We start from the raw sequence: 16,378 nt of genomic DNA on the forward strand, positions 1-16,378 counted from the left end.
TTCCTAAATGATTATCTGCATGAGGAGAAGCTGTTGTAATCCCAAAAGGATAAAAATAAGAGAAAAGCATGAGAGTTGTATTTTTACCATATTTCGTTAACTCTAATATACACTTTAAAAATTTTTAACATCTCTGAAATTGGGATGCTTCTTACAATCAATGGCACATCACAGTTTCATTGGTACTGGGTTTTTTTTCCTTTTCAGCGATGAATAAATAACTCCGTATTTTACAATCAGTGCTGTCTTAAATGCAATGAAACATGGTATATAATTTATATTCTACCTATGCCACTGCTATTTCAGTAACAAAATTACCACAAACGGGCATAAACAAAATTTACTATCTTAAAGTCCTAGAGGTCAGAAGCCTAAGAAGGGTCTCACTGAGCAAAAATCAATGTGTCAGCAGGGCTGTGTTTCTTTCTTGATGCTCTGGGGGACAATCTGTTTCTGTGCTCTTCCCAGTTACTAAAGACTGTGCTTAGCTCGTGGCCCCCTTCCTTCATCTTTAAAGATGCATCTCTTTGACTCTTCTTCCAGAGTTACGTCTCCCTCTGACCACAGTCAGAAAAGTCCTCGGCTTTGAAGCACTGGTGTGATAAGATTGGACCCACTTGGAGAATCCAGGATTATCTCCCCATCTCAAGGTCGGGTGATTAGCAACCTAAAATCTCTTCGGCCATGTTACATAGCATATTCACAGGGACCACAGGGGGCCATTATTCTGCCTACCATAGCCATATTGTTTGCTTTATTGTAACTTTATTATATCACTGTAATCAGTGACATGGAAGTAATAAAAAGTCCCCACATAATAGTAATGCTTACAAATGCTGCGTTATTTTAGCTTTAAAAGAAGCATCACAAATGTTCTCACCTGGATGTTATATAAGAAGATCATCCTAAAAAGGAAAACCTGAAAAACAATATGTTTCAAATCTAAAAGTTTCCTTAAACAGTAACAACATTGCATGTCCCCTATTCCATTCGTTAAAAAATACTCTTCTGCTTTTCTTCCCCCTATTCTTATTGAGTTTTTCCTCCTTTTGCCTGTGTTCACCAATGGAATTCAAGTTCTCAGCTTTGAAAACCTACAGACTTTTCTAAGTGTTTGTGAAAGGACTCCTGGCAAGATAAGGGCAAGTGCTCCCTCTTTCCTCACAGACGACTTACAAATGATTTTTTACAAGTTTATTTCTAACTAGAGAGTTTTACAAAGACATCAAACTTCAAATCCTGACTACATCCTGAGAAGGTAATCCTTAATCTCTATATAATGTATAATTCTGACTAATTATTTTATTTGGGAATATCCAAATTAACATGTTTTTTCAGATGTATAAATGCTTGTGGATTTTCTTTAAGCAAGAAAAATGTCACTAATATTACTTTCTTATCTTACATGCATGAAGAGTATCAAACGTCTGCTCAATTTCATGTACAAAGTATGTCTCATTTAACTTCACAATACGATATGTTATGATTAGAATAATTTGAGGTCTCAGAAATGCGTTTCTACTGCTGACCATTTTGATGACCAGGTCTTGGTTTCCTGACCCTGCCATCTCTCATTCCTCAGCCTTCATGTCTGAATTCTGCTTCTCTACCTCCTCCTGCTCAGCACACACGCTGAGCCTTTATTTCCAATCCCAGAAGTTTCGTCATTGCCATGTTCTGTCTGCCAGTTTCAAGTCGGTGAATCCCATGGCTACACCTTGAAGCCTGACTTTTAATCTCTCTGTATTTTCAGATTCTGCTTTTTGGAACTTATTTGTGGCTCCCCTGTCAGATGGTAAATTACTTAGCAACTTTTTTTTTTAAGTTATCTAGTAAAATATGTACAAAGTAGCAGAGCAGTAAACACTGATAAGAAGGATGCTAGTGTAGGGGATATGGTTGGGGGTGAATGAGTGGGACACCCTCCAATTTTTCTATCTAATTATTTGGATTCCTTTCTCTGCATCTGACAAATTTTTGGTACCTTGACTTCAAAAATGAGTAGGCTTGCAAAAATTAATAAATGACTCATATATCTATTCAAATGATCTTCAAAAGGGTGCCAAGGCTACACAGTGGGAAAAAGACAAATGATAATGGGAAAACTGGATATCCATTATGCAAAAGAATAAAGTTGGACCTTTATCTTACACAATATACAAAAACGAACTCAAAATAGATTAAAGTCTTCAATGTAACACCTGAAACTCTAAAACTCGTAGAAGAAAACAGTAAGAAACCTTCATGACATTGGATTTGGCAATGATTTCTTAGATAAGACACCAAAAGCACAGGCAACAAAAGCAAAAATAGACAAATGGACCTGCATCAAATTTTAAAACTTCTGCACAATAAAATAACCTATGGAGTGAAAAATCCACCTATCAATGGGAAAAAATATTTGATAACCATATATCTGATAAGGGATTAGCATCCAGAATATATAAAGAACTCTTAAAACTTAACAACAAAAAGAAAAAAATAACCCAATTAAAAAATAAGCAAAGGACTTGAATAGACATTTCTCCAAAGAAGATATGCAAATGGCCAACAATTACATAAGAAGATGCTCAGTATCACTAATCACCAGGGAAATGCCAATCAAAACCACAGTGAGATATCACCTCACACCATTAGGATGGCCACTATCAAAAAAACAGGAAATAACAAGGGTTGGCAAGGATGTGGAGTAATCGAAACACTGTGTGCTGCTGGTGGGAATGTAAAATGGTACAGCTGCTGTGAAAAACAGTATGGAGGTTCCCCCCAAAATTGAAAATAGAATTACCTTATGATCCAGCAACTCTGCTTCTAAGTATGTATCCAAAAGAATTGAAAATGGGATCTCAAAGACATCTTTACACACCCATGTTCATTGCAGCATTATTCAAAATAGGCAAGAGGTGAAAGCAACCTAATGTCCATTGATGGATAAATGAATAAAGAAAACATGAGCTGAAAGAGGTGAAAGCAACCTAATGTCCATTGATAGATAAATAGATAAAGAACACAATGGGATATTCAGCCTTAAAAAGAAGAAAATCTGCCACATGCTACAACATGGATGAACCTTGAAGACATTATACTAAGTAGAATAAGCCAGTCACAGACAAATACTGCAAATACTGCATGATTACACTTATATAACGTGTCTAAAGAAGTCAAACTCAGAAACAGTAAGTAGAGTGGTGATTGCTAGGGTATAGGGGAGGGAAAAAGGAAAATTGTTTAGTAGGTATAGTTTCAATTCTGCACAATGAGAAAGTTTCACAGAAAAAATATAAATATATATACGTAAACAACAATTAGCTCAGTTGTTTACAGCATAGTGTTATAACACCAAGGTCCAGGGTTTGGATCCCTGCACTGAACAACCACTAAAAATAAATAAATAAAACATGTTTTTAAAAAGAGAGAGTTGCACAGCAATGTGCATATAGTTTACACTATTATACTGTACACTTAAAATGGTTAAGGTGGGAAATTTTGTTATGTGTTTTTTGCCACAATTTAAAAAATGAATATATTCCATGATTTTATAAGTTTTAAAAAAGAATAAATGAACTGTTGAGATAAGATAAACTAGTGAAGAAATGGGAACAGATTATTGGAAAGTTGCTAAAATAAGAGTAATGTTTAGGAAAAAGAATACGTACATTAAAAGATGAAGAAACTAAAAAAGCCTAAAAGCAAAAGAGCAATAGGGAAAGAACTTGATCCTAATTATAGGTAGATCACTTGTCACTGGGGAAAAAACTAGGACACCTGCCTCTTTGGAGAACATTCTGAACAGTCTCACCTAATGGCTACCATCTCACTGAGCAGGAGGTCTGTTCATGCAATAGCTTCTCTCTCTCTGAATTTCCCTCACCCATCTGGGTATAGGACTTCTGGTGTTTCTCTCTCAACAATCCAAGTCTCATTATCTTGTTCCAAAAAGGAGATCAAAGTTGGTTTAGGAGGAGAGAGTCCTGTTAACAAAAAATAAAGAGAAAGAAAAAAAACTTAGTTATGATCAGGATGTCCACAATACAGACCCAATTCCTTGGTAAAGAAGGGGAAGAAACCCAGAGATGTGTCAAGACTCTCTGAAGGGTGGGGAAGATGAAGCTTCAGCTGCAGCACAAAAAAGCTGCCCATTTCCAACTCTATAACATTCAAACTTCTCTGTTCAGAACCAGAAACTGAAACTCAAGAAAGCCACCTAGAAAATTTATAGCAAAGGACAGAGATATTCTTGGTAGCAGATTCTTAATTACTGGGGGCAATGTCCTTACCCAATGAGACCAAATTGCTGTAGTTCTCCAACATCACATCTCTGTACAAGTTCCTTTGTTTCAGGTCCAGAAATTCCCACTCCTCCTGAGAGAAGTCTATAGCCATATCCCTGAACATCACCACTGCCTGAAAGGACAAAGTCATGTACTACTTATGTAATTCATCATATATTTCTATTTCACTAAACCCCAAATCTGATGAGGGATGACATCATAGTTTCTTGAGAAAAATACTCCTATTAAAAGACTGAGCGCACAGCAGATGTTGATTGATTTATTAAATTAATATGTAAACACTATGGTAAAAGGAAAGTGGTATGGAGGAAAGCTCTGGACCGTGACTCCCCACATGGGACTGATGCTGGAAGGGAGCAGCTTCAAACCAGTCTTCCAGCTAGGAAGAAAGTGCGAGGGTAAGGGAACCTAATATTCATAAACTGGAAAAAAATTACTGTGATCCAGGAAGGAGAGAGAAAACACCAGTAACCTCAGCCATGACTTAGAATCATAAGCACTCTTCAGTTCCACTGTTTTCTTTCTTCTCTCTTCAGCTGTATTCCCTCTTCTCCTAGAGACAGGCTGAAACAGAGAAGATAAAACTAGGAAAGGAAAAGGCAAGGAGAAATCAGACTTTAGGAGGAATTGGTAAAGGGACATGAAAATCACCTACATTGTATATTGATAAATTAAGATTTTAAAAAAAACATGGAGGCCAGAAAAAAAGTGGAACAACTTTTCTAAAATGCTGAAAGAAAAGAAGTGTCCACCTAAAGGTCTACAGCTGGTGAAAATGTCTTTCAGAAAAGAAGGTAAAATAAATACACTCGTGCTCAGATTAAGAAAAACTAAGAAGGTTCATCACCAGCAGACCTACTCTAAAAGAAACAATAAACCAATAAGCTGGTAATAAGTGGGATGTAACTGGTGATCAGGTGTGATCAGAGAAAGAGAAAAAGAGAACCCTGCTAAAACCACTGTCATCCCAGGGTGACAATGTGCATGCCCAAGGCAGCACCCTCTTAGAGAAAACATCAAAGGCATCACACGGCAGGGGAGATAGATTTTACTGAAATAATTCAGCCAAAAAACTATGAGACATGCGAAGAAATAGGAAAGTGTGATCCATGCAGAGAAAAAAAAATCAAATTACTGAAACTGCCTGCAAGATGAATGAGATGTTTGATTTAACAGACTAACACTTCAAAGTAGCCATTACACATATGTTCAACAAACTAAAAGAAACCATGTTTAAAGAAGTGAAGTATAATGACAATGTCTCATCAAATAGAAAATAACAATTAAAAAATAGAAATTAAAATGAATAACCAAGTAGAAATTCTGAAGTTGAAAAGTACAGCAACAGAAATTTAAAAATTCACTAGAGGAACCCAATACTAGATTTGAACTGGAATAAGAAAGAATTAGCAAACTTGAAGGCAGATTGTTAGAGATTATGCAATCTGAAGAAGAGAGAGAAAAATAGTGAATAAAAACGAAAAGAGCCTCAGATACATGTGGGACATCAGTAACTACACAAACATAAGCACAATGAGATTTACAGAGGAGAGAAGAGAGAATAAGAAGAAAATACATAAATTTTTAAAATGGCTATCTACTTCCCAAATTTAATGAAAAACATTAACCTACACATTCAGAAAGCTCAATGAACTGCAGGAAGAGTAAACACAAAATGATCCACATTTACACACATTAAAGTAAAAATGTTGAAAGCCAAAGGGAAAAAAAACTTGAAATTACCAAAAGAAAAAGACTGGTCACTTATAAAAGAATCACAATAAGATTCACAGTGGACTTCTCAGCAGAAACAGTGGAAGCCAGATGACAATGCTATTCAAGGCGCACACCAACCCTAAGAAAAGCCTGTCAACTATGAGTCCTATATCCAGCAAATCTATTTTTCAAAAATGAGAGCAAAATTAAGACATTCCCAGGTAAACAAAATGTGAGATAATTTTTGGCTAGCAGACCCACTTTATAAGAAATACTTCAGGCTGAAAGCACGTGGCTCCAGACAGTAATTGAAATTGCCATTAAAAAAAAGAGAAATTGACATGAAAGAACAAAGACTACAGTAAAGGTAAACAGTTCTTCTCCCTCCTTGTCTTAAGTGGTTTAAAAGCAATTTTTAAACAATAAATATATAACTGTATTGCTAGACCTCTACAATATAGGAATGAAATATATTTGGCAATAATAGCACAATGGAGGTGGGAGCAAAGCTCTACTGGACTAATGAAATGAAGGAAAGAAGGACCACAGTGGTGTGTGGGACTTGTAGAGGGAGAGAGCATACCTAGGGATACAAAATGGAGTGGGGGAAAGGGGGTTGGGGAGGGAGGTCCGGGATAATTGGGTGGGGGGACATGGGGTATAATCCCAATTTGTGGTAAAGGGCATGCTGGCAGTATGGATCTGGCCATCACATCCTGGGCACGAGTGGCAACAATCAGCTTTGTATCTCATAAACATTCATAACCAATAAAAAAATGAATTCACAGGGACAAATGAAGAGACTATACATGGTAAATAAGAAGGTTAATATATACTTGCTGTCCATTCTCTCTCAGCTTCTTTTAAAAACATATAATTATATAAAGTACCAATGAAAACAAGGTATTTCTGGGTTTGTAACATATATAGATGTGATATGTATAACAACAGTAGCACAAAAAAGGGGGTCTGGAGCTCACAGACCCCTTGACCCCATTCACAAACCCTTCACATGCAGGTCTATGGGCTAGGTGACCGGCAAAAAGGTACTTGGAGCCTTGGTTGAAGGAAGAATAGTCTTTATTCAGCACACACACCCCTAATACCTAGGCAGTCCAAAGAGAAACTGAAAATTCAACTGCTACTGGCAAAGTCCAAAGAAAAACTGAACAGCTGCCAGCAGAGTAAACATGCTCTATTTTTAGACGCAAGCTCTGCCCCCAGCTTCTGCTTCACAAACTGAAGAACACACAATAGCAGCAAACTAAAAAGATACACGGGTGCACATGTGCACTAACTCCACCCACACACAACTTGTTTACAAAGAAATGTGCTGCTTGACCCCCAACCAGACCTGAGCCCAGGGAGCCTGACTAAATTATCCTATTTTCCCCACAGGGGAGAAAGGGAATAAAATTATATAGTAGTAATGTTTCTATATCACACTGGAATTAAGTTAGTATAAACCTGTAGTAGAATCTGATAAACTAAGATGTATATGGTGAGCACTAGAGCAACCACTAAGAAAATAACTTTAAAAATAAATAATCATTAAGGAAATTAAAATATTAGACTACCAAATGAACTGAAAACATATGTCCACACAAAAACCTGTACATGGATATTTGTAGGTTTATTCATAGTTGCCAATATTGGAAGCAACCAAGATGTCCTTCAGTAGGAAAATGAATAAACTGTGGTACAACCAAATAATGGAACATTATGCAATGGTAAAAAGGAATGAACTATAAAGCCGTAAAAGACTTGGAGAAAACAAATGACTGATACTAAGTGAAAGAAGCCAGTCTGAATGAGTGGTTGCCAGGAGGTAAGAGGGAGGGAGGGATGAACAGGGGAAGGACAGAAGATATTTAGGGGGGGAAACTCTTCTGTATGATAGTATAACAGTGGACACATGTAATCATATGTTTGTCCAAACCCATGGAATATACACCGAGTGAACCTTAATGTAAACTATGGATTTGGGGTGATAATGATGTGTCAATGTAGGTTTATCTATTGTAACAAATGTACTACTATGGTTGGGGATTTTGGTAGTGTGGAACATTGTACATGTGTGGGAGAAGAGGATATATATAGGAACTCTATACCATCCATTCAATCTTGCTGTGTACTTAAAAGTAAAATATTCACTGAATCCAGAAGAAGGCAGTAAAGAAAAAATATAAAACAAAAAGACATAATACACATAGAAAACAAAATGTAAAATGGAAGGCATTAATTCAACTATATCAAATACAACTAAATGTGAATAGATTAAACAATGAATTCAAAAGGCTGAGATCATCAGACTTGTAAAACCAGATCCAACTTTACACTGTCTACAGGAGACAAAACTTAGATTCAAATCTGCAAATAGACTGAAAGTTTAAGGATGGAAAATAGATGGGTTATGCAAACAGCAACCATAAGAAAATTGGTGTTGTTATACTACTACCATACAAAATGACTTCATAACAAAAAATATTACTAGAGATAAAGGGAAATTTTATGACAAAAGACTCAACCACTCTTTTCAGTGATATGAAAACTATAAACATGTATGAACCAAGCAACAAACCCAAAATTACATAAAGCAATATCTGACAGATTTGAAGGGAGAAATGGTTAATTCAACAATAATAGCAGGAGGCTTCAAAACCCCAAATTCAATAATGGATGAATAGAACATCTATGCAGAAGAATAACAAGGAAATAGAAGACTTAACACTATAAACTAATTAGACCCAATAGACATCTATACAGCAGCTATGCTCATATAACAACAGCAGAGTACACACTCTTTGCAAGTGCATCTGGGACATTTCTTAGAATAGACAATATACTAGGCCACTAAAAAAAGACTCAATAGATTTTTTTTAATTCAAAATATTTTAACATTTACTTGTACATATTTGTGGGGTACAAGTGTGTTGTTTCAACACATGCATATACTGCACAATGATTCACCTAAGGTAAATAGCATAGTTTTGTACCATTAGTCTACCACTTTTACTCCTCTTCCCCAGTCCCCCCTGCCTCTGGTAAATGTTATTCTTCTCTCTACTTCTATGAGAACCACTTTTTTTTTTAGATTCCATATATGAGTGATATCATGTGATGTTTGTCTTGTGCGTGACTTACGTAACTTAATATGATGGTTTCCAGTTCCATCCATGTTACTGCAAATGATATCATTTTTCTATATCTGAATAGTCTTCCATTATGTATATATATCACAGTTTTTTCATCCATTCATACACTGATGGATATTTAGGTTGATTCCATCTCTTGGCTGTTGTGAATAGTGCTGCAATAAACATGGGAGTTCAAGTGTCTTTTTGATATATTGATTTCATTTCCTTTGGGTATATACCCAGTAGTGGGATAGCTGGGTTGTAGGGTAGATATATTTTTAGTTCTCGGAGATCTGTATTGTTTTCCTCAGTGGCCATATCAATATACAGTCCCATTAGCAATGTTGCAGAGTTCCTTTTTCTCCACATCCTTGCTAGCATTTGGGGTTTTTTTTGTTTGTTTGTTTGTTTGTTTTTGTCTTGTTGATAGTAGCCATTCTACCTGGAGTGAGATGATATCTCATTTTGGTTTTAATTTGCATTTCCCTGATAATTAGTGTTGAGCATTTTTTTTGATGTGCCTATTGGCTATTCATATATCTTCTTATGAGAAATGTCTGCTCATGTCCTTTGCCCATTTTTATATTGGGCTATTTGGGGGTTTTTTGCTGTTGTTGCTTAAATACCTTATATATTGTAGATATTAGCCCCTTGTCTTATGTGTTCTTCCATTCTGTAGGTTGTCTCTTCACTTTGTTGACAGTGCCTCTTGCTGTGCAGAACCTTTTAATTTGATGTAGTCACATTTATCTATTTTTGCTTTAGTTGTCTGTGCCTTTGTAGTCTTGCTCAAAAAAAGTGCTGCCTACTCCCATTTCGTGTAGCATTTCCCCTGTGTTTTCTTCTAGTAGTTTCATAGTTTGGGGTCTTAAATTTAGGTCTTTAATCCATTTTGAGTTGATTTTTGTGTATGGTGAGAGATAGGGGTCTAGTTTCAATCTTCTGCATGTGGATATCCACTTTTTCCCAGAACAATTTGTTGAAGAGGCCTTCCTTTCCCCACTGTATATTCTTGGCACCTTTGTCAAAAATCAGTTGGCTGTAAATGTGTGGGTTTGTTTTGGGGCTCTCTATTCTATTGGTCAATTTGTCTGTATTTTTGCCAGTGCCATGCTGTTTTGGTTACTATAGCTTTATAGTATATTTTGAAGTTATGAAGTGTGATGCCTCCAACTTTGTTCTTTTTGTTCAAGATTGCTTTAGCTATATGGGGTCTTTTGTGGTTACCTACAAATTTTGAGATTTTTTTTCTATTTCTGTGAAGAATGTCATTGGTATTTTGATAGGGATTGCATTGAATGTGTAGATTGCTTTGGGCAATATGGACATTTTGATGATATTAATTCTTCCAAACCACAGACATGGGATATCTTTCCATTTATTGGTGTCCTGTTCAATTTCTTTCAAAAGTGTTTTATAGTTTTCATTGTAAATGTCTTTCACCTCATTCATTAAGTTTACTTCTAGGTATTTTATTTCTTTTTCTTTCTTTCTTTCTTTCTTTTTTTGGGGGGGGTAGCTATTGTGAGTGGTATTACTTTCTTGATTTTTTCTTCAGCTGTTTCTTGGCATACAGAAAGGCTATTGCCTTTTGTGTGCTGATTTTGTATTTTGCCCTTGTACTGGATCCATTTATTAGTTCTGGTAATATTTTGGTGGGGTGTTTAGGGTTTTCTATGCATAAAGTCATGTCCTCTACAAACAGGGATCTATTTGAATGCCCTTCATTGCTTTCTTTTGCCTTATTGCAGTGGCTAGAACTTCTTGTAGTATATTGAATAAGAGTGGGGAAAGTGAGCCTCCTTGTTTTGTTCCAGATCTTAGAGGCAAAATTTTTATCTATTCATTATGATATGAGCTGTAGGCTTGTCATATATGGCCTTTATTGCGTTGAGGTACATTTCTTCTACACCTAGTTTGTTGAATGTTTTTATAATGAAGGGGTGTCGAGTTTTATCAAATGCTCTTTCTGTATCTATTGAAATAATCATATGGTTTTTTTTTTCATTCTGTTGATGTGATGTATCAAATTAATAGATTCATGTATGTTGAGCCATCTTTGCATCCCTGGTGTATGACTTTTTAATGTGTTGCTGGATTCTGTTTGCTAGTACTTTGTTGAGGATCTTCGTGTCTGTGTTCATTAGGGATATTGGCCTGTAGTTTTCTTTTTTTGTTGTGTCTTTTTCTCCTTTGGGTATGAGGGTAATGCTGGCCTTATAGAATGAGTTTGAGAGTATTCCCTCCTCTTCAATTTTTTGGAAGAGTCTGAAAAGAATTGGTATTAGTTCTTCTTTAAATGTTTGGTAGAATTTAGCAGTGAATCCATCTGGTCCTGGGGTTTTCTTTATTGGAAGACTTTTTATTATTGCTTCAATCTTATTACTTGTTTTTGGTCCGTTTATGTTTTCTAGTGCTTCATGATTCAACTTTGGTAAGTTGTATGTGTCCAGGAATTCATCCATTTCTTCTAGGTTTTCCAGTTTGTTCACATACAGTTACTCATAGTAGTCTCTTATGTTCCTTTGTATTTCTGTGGTATCAGTTGTAATGTCTCCTTTTTCATTTCAGATATTATTTGAGTCTTCTCTCTTCTTATTCATTAATTTAGCTAAAGTTTTGTTGATTTTGCTCATCTTTCAAAGGACCAACTCTTTGTTCATCAATCTTTTGTACTTTTAATAAATCTCTAATTCATTTATTTCTGCTTTGATCTTTGGTATTTCTCGTCTACTGATTTTGGGGTTTGGTTTGTTGTTTTTCCAGATCCTTGAGGTGTAACATTAAGTTACTTATTTGGAGTCTTTCTTCTTTTTTGATGTAGGCATTTATTGTGATACACTTCCATCTTAGAGCTGCTTTTGCTGTATCCCATAGATTCTAGTATGTTGTGTTTTCATTTTCATTTGTCTCCAGGAATTTTTAAGTTTCCTTCTTGATTTCTTCACTGACCCACTCATTTTTTAGGAGCATATTGTTTAATTTCCATGTATTCATATGGTCTCTAGTGTCCTTTTGTTGTTGATTTCTAGTTTGATTCCATTTTGTTCAAACAAGGTAGTTGATGTGATTTTGATTTTTTTAAATTGGTAAAGACTTGTTTTGTGTCCTATATATATGGTCTATTCTAGAGGATGTTCCATGTGCTGCTGAGAAGAATGTGTATTTTGCACCTGTTGGATGAAATGTTCTATAAATGTCTGTTAGATCAAGTTGCCCTACAGTAGAGATTAATTGTGATGTTTCCTGATTAATTTTCTGTCTGGATGATCTGCCCTTTGCTGAAAGTGGGGTATTAAGGTCCCCAGCTATTATTGTGTTTGAGTCTTTCTTTCCTGTTAGGTCCAATGGTAATTACTTTATAGAACTGGGTTCTCTGAAGTTGGCTGCATGTATATTTAGAATTGTTATATCCTCTTGTTGAATTGATCCCTTCATCATTATATAATGATACTCCTTATCTTTTTTACATTCCTTGGCTTGAAGTCTATCTTATCTGATTTAAGTATAGCTACCCCTGCTCTTCTTTGGTTTCCATTTGCATGAAATGTCTTTTTCCATCCCTTCACTTTCAGCTGCCGTGTGTCTTTATCAGTTAAGTGAGTTTCTTGTAGGGAGCATTTTGTTAGTTCTTGTATTATAATCCATTCAGCCACTGTTTGTCCTTTAATTGGGACGTTTAACTCATTTACATTTAGGGTTATTATTGATAAATAGGAACTCATTACTGCTATTTTTTTCTTGTTGTTTTGTAGATCCTTTTTTCTAATCTTACTGCTTTCCTTTGTGGATGAGTGGTTCTGTCTAGTTTTACATTTTGATTTCTTGCTGTTTATTTTTAGTACATAAGTTTTCATTATAGTTACCATGACACTTACAAAAAACATGTTATAGTTATAATAAATTATTGTAGACTAATAACAACTTAACTTTGATATCTAAGGAAAAAAAAAGAACACAGCCTACTCTACACTTTGGTGTCATCCCCCCCTTTTGATATTTTGTTGTTCCAAGTGACACCTTTTAATATTGCCTTTCTCATATTTCATTGTTGTATATGTTATTCTCTTGTTAGGTTTGTCCTTTAGACTTATGCTAAGGATATAAGTTGATTATTCAGTGCTTACAACATTGGAGTATTCTGAGGTTGTCTGTGTATTTACTTTATTAATGAGTTCTGTACCTTCAGATGTTCTCTTGCTACTCTTTAGTGTCACTTTCTTTCAAATTGCAGAGTTCCCTTTAGCATTTCTTGTAAGGCAGGTCTAGTGCTGTTGAATTCCCTTAGCTTTTGTTTGTCTGGCAAAGACTTTCTCTTTCATATTTGAAGATTAGTTCTGCTGGATATAGAATTCTTGACTGACAGTCTTTTTCTTTCAGCACTTTGAAAATAGCATCCCCTTCTCTTCTGGCCTGTAGTGTTTCTACTGAGAAATCTGCTGAGAGAAATACTGGAGCTCTGTTTCTTTTCTCTTGTGTTCAGTATTCTCTCTTTGTCTTTTGTTTTTAATAATTTGATTATGATGTGTCTTGGGGTGTTCTTCTTTGGATTCAATTTGATAGGTGGCTTCTGGATGCTGTCATCTGGATGCTGCCATCTATCTCCATATTTGGGAAATTTTCATTTATTATTTCCTTGAATATGATTTCTAAGTCTCTTTTTTCTTCTCCTTTGGGTATGCCAATTATGTGGAGGTTATTTCACTTGATGGACTCCCATATTTGCTGTAGTTGTTTCATTTTTTCTAACTCTATTTTCCTTTTGCTCCTCTGATTGGATAGTTTCATGTGTTTTATCTTTGAGGTCACTGATTCTTTCCTCTGTTTGATTAAGTCTGCTGTTGGAGCTTTCTTTCAAGTTTTTCAATTCAAATAATGTGTTATTTCTAGATTTTTGAAGGTTTTTTCTTAATTGATTCTATTTCTTTGTCACATTTCTTGTTCTGCCCCTGATTTTTTTTCTAGGTATCATTTAATTTTCTATTTGTATTTTCTTATGACTCCCTGAACATCCATTAGATGGTTATTCTGAATTCTCTGTCAGACACTTCATAGATCTGCTCTTTCTCTGTGTACATTGCTGGTGCTTTGTTTCCTTTGGTGGTGAAATATTTCTCTGTTATTTCTTTTTAAATTTTTTTTCTAATTTTTATTCAATCAAAATTGATTATACATGTTTTTGGGGTTCAACACTGAGCTATGTTGATCAAATCAATATTACTAGCATATATATTGTTACAAATCATAATTATTCTTTATGCCCCTTGTCTAATCTCTCCTCATTGCCCTCTCCCTCCCCCCTCCCCCCCCAATTACCCTAGATTTCTTCTCTCCTTCTGAAAGAATAATGGTTTCTCTGTTGATTTGTTGCCTAGATGAGATGTCCAATGCTGAGAGTTGTGATCAGGTCCCCCAGTATTATCATACAGCAAATGCTTCTGCCACTCTGAAATGGGCTTTGTGGAGAGAGACTTCCTCTTCTTTTCTTTATCTCTGCTGGTGACTCTCCTTGTGTCAATGAACTCCAGTGGTTGGCAGATGATCTGTGTGGTGGTTGTGGCATCTAGCTGCTTTCACAGCAGCCATAGCTATTGCGGTGGCTGTGGTGGGCCACCCACATGGAGGTGATGTTTTTGGCATGCTCCTTGGTGCTGGCAGTGTGCCTGGTTGTGGGGTATATCTGGTCCCTGGCTCCATACCTCAGGCCACTGGGAGGGCCCATATGCACTGGTGCAGTGTGCCTGGTTGTGGGGGGGATCCGGTCCCCTTATCCATGCCTTGGGTCACCAGGAGGGCCCCGATGCACTAGTGTGTTGTGCCTGGTTGTGGGAGGGGGGTCCGGTCCTCTTCGCCATGCCTAGGGTTCTCAGGTGGGCCCTGAGGTGCTGGCATGGTGTGCCTGGTTGTGGGAAGGGGGTCTGGTCCCCTTCTACATGCCTTAGGTCCCTGGGTGGGCCCCAAGGCACTGGCACAGTGTGCCTGGTTGTGGGAAGGGGGTCTGGTCCCCTTCTCCATGCCTCAGGTCCCCTGGTGGGCTCCAAGGCACTGGCATGGTGTGCCTGGTTGTAGGAGGGGGGTCTGATCCCCTTCTCCATGCCTTAGGTCCCTGGTGGCATGGTTGTGGGAGGGAGTCTGGTCCCCATCTCCATAACTCATGTCCCCTGGTGGGCCCCAAGGCACTGGTGGTGTGCCTTGGTTGGAACTAATTTTTTGCCCTTTGCTTACTTCTAAAACAGAGGAACTTCCTGTGGGAACCAGTACTTGAGCTGTGTGGTTGAGCTAAATTGCTGCTTTGCTGCTGTTTCCCTAGGGAAGGCTTTTTGTGAAGCTCATGGTTTGATGGTTGACCTTATAGGTACTTCCAGCTCTCCAGAGACCCAGAGAACCTGGATTGTGTAGAAACTCTGATATGGGCCTGAGTTTTTTCACCAAAGTACACCCCATGCAATTCTATATTCCTAACCAGTCTCCTCCTAGTGGTCCTGCACTGATTGGGTGGCAGATTGGCTGTCCTTGCTGTGTCCCAGTGTTCTCCCAGTGGGCCTTTCTCCCTCACTGCCCATGCTCCAAATACTTCCCATGGGTCAGACCCTGTGCTGTCCCTTGTGATGACTCACCAGCCTCTAAATGGCTCCCCCTTTTCAGCTGTTCTAGCTCCTTGCTCCTGCATGTGTCCTTGGGAACCCTATTAGTGGTCTTGTTGTCTTGGGGGCCACCAAGGCCCTCTTCTCCCCTGCCACCTCCAAGTAACTCCATCTGAAGGGCACAGCTGTGGCTTCTGCCAGCTCCTGATCCATGCACTTAGCAGCTCCATTGTTAAAGTGGCCACAGCATGAAATGCTCAGAGCAGTTTTTTCTTTCTCTCATCATGGTTTCTCCCACATTCGTGAACTCTGTAGGTCTCTCCTCCTCTTCCCCTGAGCTCCAGTGGCCCCAGCTTGGCTGATGTTACATTTTTATAGTTGTAAATTGGTTGATTTGTGGGAGAGAGTGACGATGGGGACCATCTATTCTGCCATCTTGACTGGAACTCTTTTCTCTGTTATTTCTTGATCTTTGTGTCTTTATGCTGATGGCTGGGCATTTCAGGAGACTGCTACCTCTTCTAGGTCTTAAAGGTGTTTTTTCATTTTCTTAGAACTTTACTGGTTAATATCAAATCTTTGTCTCTGTTCTGTGGGGGGTTTTCTCATGTGGTGGACTGATAGCTAAAACCACCAATTAGACTCTGCA

The sequence above is a fragment of the Cynocephalus volans genome, chromosome 10 (genome assembly GCF_027409185.1).
Source record: "Cynocephalus volans isolate mCynVol1 chromosome 10, mCynVol1.pri, whole genome shotgun sequence".
Classification (NCBI taxonomy): domain Eukaryota; kingdom Metazoa; phylum Chordata; class Mammalia; order Dermoptera; family Cynocephalidae; genus Cynocephalus; species Cynocephalus volans.